The 7,190-nt window shown below is 45.9% G+C and overlaps 1 long non-coding RNA gene across 1 annotated transcript in view; it reads right to left on the bottom strand.

The window, feature by feature from the left end:
- Positions 1–7,190, bottom strand: part of LOC111544275 — a 29,790-nt gene that overhangs the window by 11,115 nt on the left and 11,485 nt on the right. The window contains exon 2 of the long non-coding RNA XR_002732093.3: positions 5,125–5,243. This is a non-coding gene — a long non-coding RNA (uncharacterized LOC111544275). The remainder of the gene's footprint in view (positions 1–5,124; positions 5,244–7,190) is intronic.

Raw genomic sequence — 7,190 nt, 5'->3', positions numbered from 1 at the left:
GCAACCTCTGCCTCCTGGGTTCCAGTGATTCTCCTGCCTCAGCCTTCCAAGTAGCCGGGATTACAGGTACGCACCACCATGCCCAGCTAATTTTTTGTACTTTTAATAGAGATGGCGTTTTGCCATGTTGGCCAAGCTGGTCTCAAACTCTTGACCTCAGGTGACCTGCCCACCTCAGCCTCCCAAAGTGCTGGGATTACAGGTGTGAGCCACCATGCCTGGCCTAGGCTAAGTAATGACTTCCCTGCTAGTTCTACTGATATAGGCATCTCTTCTTCCTCTGGTCCTCAGTTTGCCCAGTCTTGGAAGTAAGAAGGCCCATCTTGCTTCCTGGCTTCACAAACAATTCCTCTCCACTCAGCTCATGGGGCAGTATGAAGGCATGTGGCTCCAGACATGTATTTCTCAGCCTGAGTGCATGTGGGCTTTTTGGTGTCTGCTGGATGATTGGCAGACATCTGCAGACTCAGAAGCTTCAGTAGCCAAGCAAACCTCTATCTCTGCCGAGGTGCCCTGTCCCAAGAGCCCTATGGTAGAACTCAGCCACCTCCTCCGGTGTGACTTGGGACAAGTACTTTCCCTCTGGGTCCCCCTTCCAACCTGTCCATGAGAGTGAACGACACCATTTATGATTCCCTGATTCAGATGCAAGTTCGCCTAGCTTGCTTTGGCACCTAGTTTTATTTTACCTCAAAAAACCCTGAGGATCAAGTTTGACCTGAGAATAGTGAGGACAAGTGTGGTTCTGGTCACTGGCCCAGAGGAGAAGCCTGCACACCCCCCTTCCTGTTTTTGGGTGACAGTGGGGAGGGCATGTGGAGTTGAGCCTGTCCCCAGGGCCGTGGGCCCACTTGTTGGGCAGTCGTGTCCCTTGGCAGTGCCTTTGCAGCAGGCTCCGAGCACGTGCTGGGAAGCTATGGGAGCTGACCACGCAGCGCCCCACAGAGAGCCTCAGAAAGGCACAGTACCCTCTGCCAGCTGCATGGCCTTTCAGCTCAGGTTTCCTTTGAAAATGACTTTAAAGGACTTGCCAGCTCGAGGCCTCAACTCACCCTGCTCTTTGAAAAGGGAGAAAATGATCCTTCTGCTCCCATAGAAACTTGGCAGAAGAACTTACAAAACAGACAGCTTCAGGAATGACAATTCACAGGCCTAAGGGAAGCTGGCCCCAGGGTCCCTTCGCTCCCAGAGTACCTCCAAGTTTGTTTGCATTTCATGACTGTTTAATAGAGAGATGGAGGGGCGAGGGCAGATAGCGTGGGTGGCCATTTAAACAAAAGGGAAGATCAAAGAGTGAGTGACTGGAGCCAACTGACAATCAATAATAACTAAAAAGAAAAGTCTCTAAGCAGATAAGCCAGGGCAAAGGGAATATAAAATGTTTACTAAAAAGCATGATGTAAATGCAACTTTTCACCAATACATGGAATATGTGTGATGTTCTACACTGTGGGATTTTTAGAGGATAGGTTTCTGAGGACCAGGGTGATGAGGATGTGTAAGGGGTAATCGCAGAGAAGCAGGGTGGTTAGAACTACGCAGAGCTATTTAGGAGTTGGAAGGGATGGGGTGGTACTATCACCTAGCTCAGATCTCGCATCTGACCCATGAAAAGATTGAGGCAGGAGGGGTGAAGGCACTTTCCTACTGCGACACAGAGCCTGGGGTGGGGAGTGGAGAACAGGCTCCTGCTCCTTACACAACCCTAAGGGAAGGACAACCAGAGGCAAATGTTCCATTTTACTTTTTAATATTTATTTATTTATTTATTTATTTATTTATTTATTTATTTATTATTTTATTTTTCTTAGAGATGGAGTCTTGCTCTGTCACTCAGGCTGGGGGGCAATGACATGATCATAGCTCACTTGAACTCCTGAGCTCAAGCAATCCTCCTGCCTCAGCCTCCAGAGTAGCTGGGACTACAGGGGCATGCCACCATGCCTGGTTACACAGGTTCTGTTTTAAATATGGGGAAATGGAGGCAGGAACTAGTCCAAGGTCGTGCAGCTGAAAGTGTCCAGGTAGGCTGAGTTCACATGATGGTTGTCAGTAGAACTTTAATCGGCTGAATTCAATCATTAGGCTTCAGGCTTCTTGCAGAAATGAGCTATTCCCTTTGGAATCTGGGTTTCCATTTTCTCTCTCTGTCTCACTCATAGTAATAATTAATAATAAGATTGGTCGCGGTGGCTTACCCCTGTAATCCCAGCACTTTGGAAGGCCGAGGCAGGAGGATCACTTGAGGTCGGAAGTTCGAGACCAGCGTGGCCAACATGGTGAAACTCCGTCTCTACTAAGAATACAACAATTAGCCAGGCGTGGTAGTGCAAGCCTGTAATCCCAGCTACTAGGGAGGCTGAGGCAGGAGAATAGCTTGAACCCAGGGGGTGGAGGTTGCAATGAGCCAAGATCGTGCCCTGTGCTCCAGTCTGGGCGACAGAGTGAGACGCTGTCTCAAAAAAATTTAATAATAATAAAACACTGTCTTGTGTTCTACCAGAGACATGCATTGGTAAGCACTAGGAGAATTAGAATGAGGAAGAGAAGCAGAGAAAATCTGAACCCTGAAGAGTGCTTGGGGCTTCATTAATGGCAGAGTTCCAGAACTAGGATGACCGTTCAGAATCTAGTTTTATGAAGCTTATAATTGTGTGGGGGTTTCTGGTCTTAGATTTCTAGGATAATCCATCCCTCTTATAACCACTTTATAATGGGGTCACTGCCTCCATTTCTACACCACTGCCATTACTTGGACTGGCCCGTATGAGTCTATTTCCTGGAACCAAATGAGCATAATTTACACACAGATAGCCACGCTTCTGGGGTGTTTGTCATTAGAAGGACCTTACACTTCTTTGACTAGGCCCAAGCTTCTCTATAGTGGAGGCCAAGGCATGCTGTAATCCCTCCAAGGTAAGAAACGAGATGTCATTTACCCAAAATACTGTACCCAATTGGAAAGGCAATGTTCCTCCCACCCCCAGAGCAGAGAGAGGAGGCTTCCAAATGGTACACAGAAGCCCAGCCCTACCGTGGGCATGCTCCCCATTACATGAAATACAGCATCCAGGGCCTATCTCCAAAGAAGAGAAAGCTTCAACATTCACTAAGAAAGTGGCCTTCTCTCATTCTCTACGACTCATGGGAGAAAAAAAGAAAATAATAATAACATAAAACAGTGGCCTTCTAGAAAGACAGATGCCCGGGCAGGAGGACTTTGGAGTCTAGGAAAGGGGCCTAGTGGGGTTTACAGCTCCTGAGTACTATATTGCTCCCAAACCTTTGGGGTCTAGCCCCTTATTAAATGAGGCTGACTCATTTAACCCCAGATGACAGCTGCTCAACATATCTAAGAGGTGAGTTTCCTGGGTCTTTCTTTCCCTTTAGGACCCCAAGAAGGCAGATTGGGTATGTAAATACATATGGAGTTGGGATCACAGAATATTGTAACTGGAGAGAGCTTAGTGATGATAATTTCTTCCATAGGAAAGGAAACCAGGCTAAAAGGAAAGGTGACATGCTTAAGGTCACACCAAGAATTCTTATCAAACATCACCTGACTCCCAGTGAGGTTTGTAATGTGGTTCCAGCCCTTAAAGGGTTTGTAGTCAAAATCACAAAACAAGCCATGGACATGTATGGAAGAAAAATTACAAGGAAACACCAAAATATATAAAACTATGGCCAATAAATGATGTTCCTCAATGAGAACATATGGGCACAGGGAGGGGAACATCAAACACCGGGGCCTGTCGGGGAGTTGGGGTCTAGGGGAGGGATAGCATTAGGAGAAATACCTAATGTAGATGACGGGTTGCTGGGTGCAGCAAACCACCATGGCACGAGTATACCCATATAACAAACCTGCACATTCTGCATATGTATCCCAGAACTCAAAGTATAATTTTAAAAAATGATGTTCCTATGGATTCAGCATATCTTGAGAATGGGCATGTTCAGAATGGCAAATTGTTCTTTCAGGGCAGTACAAGGTGGACAGCCTTGTTGAGCTGTTGGCCCATGGAGAGGCATGCTCAGGGTTTTCACATGTCTCCCACTTGTTCTGTGGAACTTCAGTGCCTCCTTCCATCTGGACAGAGCTGTCCTTTGATGTCACCAGTAGGAGTTACCTCTTCAGGTGTATTAGTTTGCCAAGGCTGCTGAAACAAAGCACCGCAAACTGAAATGGCTTAAACAATAGAATGTTATTCCCTCATGGTTCTGAAGGTTGGAAGTCCGAGATCAAGATGTTGGCACTGTTGGTTTCTTTCGAGGCCTGTAAGGAAGAATCTGTTCCAGACTTCTCTCCTAGCTTCTGGTCATCTCCTGGCAATCTGGCACTCTTGGCTGGTAGAAGTATCACTTCAATCTTTTCATCTTCACATGGTGTTTCTGTGTTTTTGTCTTGGTATCCAAAGTTCTTCCCTTTTTATGAGGTCTTCACTTGAGTTAGATTAAGGCCCACTTTAATGACCTCAACTTAACTAATTACATGTGCAATTACCCTATTTCCAAATAAGGTCACATTCTAAGGTACTAGAAGTTAGGACTTCAACATATGAATTTTGTGGGGACATGATACAACTCAACAGAGGCTGTTTATGGGAAGAAAGATGAGGAAAAAGGCTCTCAGAAAAGGTACCACCCAAGCTTCTTGTTTGTACTTTCTTCTAGCTGTCAAAGACTCAGGGAACTGAGATTTGGAGAGCCTTCTCATTGCCAGTAGGCTTTACACTCATGCTCTCAATTACCCTCATGACAACTCACTGAAGTGGGTTTCTCTTACCTCTTACAGATGAGGTGAATGGGGAACCAGAAGGTCATGGCATTTGGCTAAGATGAGGCAATATGTCTCTTCTTTCTTTAGTTTTGTCTTTTATGTCACTGGTGGGTCTCTGTCCAAAAGAGCACGACAGAACAAAACAATTGTGCTCCGTGAACAACCACACTTTGATCATGCAGACGGGAGAAAACTCTAGATCCAGGTAGGTCTTTATGAAATAGGAATCACCAAGAACTTAAATACCAGACCATCATGGGCTTGATAAAAACCCCTTAACAAGAACTGAAGACTATTATCGTTAATCATGTCTTGAATAATCATGGAATATTTGAGCTTACCCCACTAATGGTCTCATCCAGCATTTCTGGACCATAGGGAGCTTTCAGACATTCTGCTGCCTGCTCTCCAGGTGATTCTGACTTAGAACCAAGAGTGAGAATTCTGATGAAATCCAACTCTGTCATAAAGGAAAGGAAGCCAAGTGACATTAAGCAAAGAAATTCTATGAGGACTAGGGCACAGCTCCCCCAAAGCCTATGCCAATATTAATTCCTCAGAAATCATACTACCATGATTTTCTATTTCCAGAAACCTTAGTGCTGCCACTAAATGGTTACCTTCTTCATATACATTCATATGTCTGATTACTTCTTTGGCACAACCCTGGAGAGGGGAACCTTGCATCAATGAACAGGAATTATAAACAGGAAGAACTCAGCCTGATAGAATAAAGGATTTCCTGCTGTCTAAAGGTGGAACGGGCTTTGCATGAGCATCCGAACTCATCACTGAAGGTGATTTAAGTTCAAGATGCGTGGTGAGTTAGCAGCAATCTTGGCTTGCAGGGAGGGTTGGATTAAATGACTCTAAGGCCCCTTTCAAACTTGAGACTATACAAGATCCTATCCCATTTAGAAACTGATTTTGATCATGGCGAGGGATTCAGAGTATGTGTTTCCTCCTGGGAATCTCAGGACGGAAGGGCCATGGAAGTCTGGGGGCCATTCGCGGAGGAGTGGATGGCTCCTGTAACCTGAATTAACCTGCACTCCAGGGACCAAGTTGTGTCTTTCTTTGTCTTTTGTTGGTTTGTGTGTTATTTTTTCCCCTAACGTACAGAGGCTTACAGTTTCACACATATCATTTTCTGATAGTGAGGCTATAACCTCACATCCCATCATTTCTACCTGGTGCACCCGATTCTTCAGTCACATGGAGAAGCTCACCATTTCCCAAAGCTGTAAGGCTTCAGTGTCTTTGCAAACACCAAGACCCCTGCCTAGCAAGTCTCTTTTCTCCATTTACCCTACCTTCAGTCCCTCTCTTCTTCCAGACTGTGAATTTCTTCAGCCTGAGCAACTGTGAGCATCTGTACAGGTTTGTCGAGTGACGGAGTTAAAGAGTGAGGGCGTGATTACGGGTTCCTGTTGGTCCCTGCTTTCTCTGAGGCTGTTCTACTGGTGCAGTCTAGCAAATAGCCACAAGGTGGCAGGGTAGACCAAGCGGTGAAGGCTGCAGGTGCCACTTTTTCTGGCTCCAGGGAAGTAGGAAGGTATAAATGGGACCAGTGCTATTTTTTGAGTTGGTTTCCTATGCCTTTGTACCTATTCTCTTTCTAAATCCTTTTCGTCATCTCAGCAGAGCCATTCAACAGAATTGACTGGGGGGCTCTGGCCCCCAAATCTTTCTTTCGGAGATCTACTTGAATGTGTGTAAAGTTCCACTCTGAATCATTCCTTTGGGGATCAGGAATTTCCAGTTAGTCTTGAAAATGTAAGGGGTTATATCTCAATTCTTGGGCAAAAGAGGTCAGGTCAATTCCTAGTAGAACTGTGGAGAGAGGCAGGGGTTTATGATACGACACTAATCTAGTGTCTAGTACAACAAAACTTTACAAATCACAAAAGCCTTTCATCTCCAAGGGTTCACTTAATCCTCACCACAATCTCGCCAGTTAAGGAAGCAAGATATCCCATTTGGCAGATGACAAAACTGAGGTTGGGAGAGGAGGGCCTAAGAACATCTGGCTAGTGGGTGAGGGCTGGGAACAGACCATTTGCCTTCTGACTTGCTGTCAGACACTCAGCTAGCACAGGCAGTAACTTTGTGTGTCAGTGGGTGAATTAACAAATGAGGCAGGAGAACAGGGTCTGGAGACAGAGAACCTAAGGCCAATTTGCACTGGTTTCCTAGAACTGAATAAAAAGGAAAATCCTGGGCCGGGCGCAGTGGCTCAAGCCTGTAATCCCAGCACTTTGGGAGGCCGAGGCAGGCGGATCACGAGGTCAGGAGATCGAGACCATCCTGGCTAACACAGCGAAACCCCGTCTCTACAAAAAAAAAAATACAAAAAACTAGCCGGGCGAGGTGGCGGGTGCCTGTAGTCCCAGCTACTCGGGAGGCT

The sequence above is a fragment of the Piliocolobus tephrosceles genome, chromosome 2, assembly GCF_002776525.5.
Source record: "Piliocolobus tephrosceles isolate RC106 chromosome 2, ASM277652v3, whole genome shotgun sequence".
NCBI lineage: Eukaryota > Metazoa > Chordata > Mammalia > Primates > Cercopithecidae > Piliocolobus > Piliocolobus tephrosceles.
This window is presented reverse-complemented; position numbering and strand designations above follow the sequence as displayed.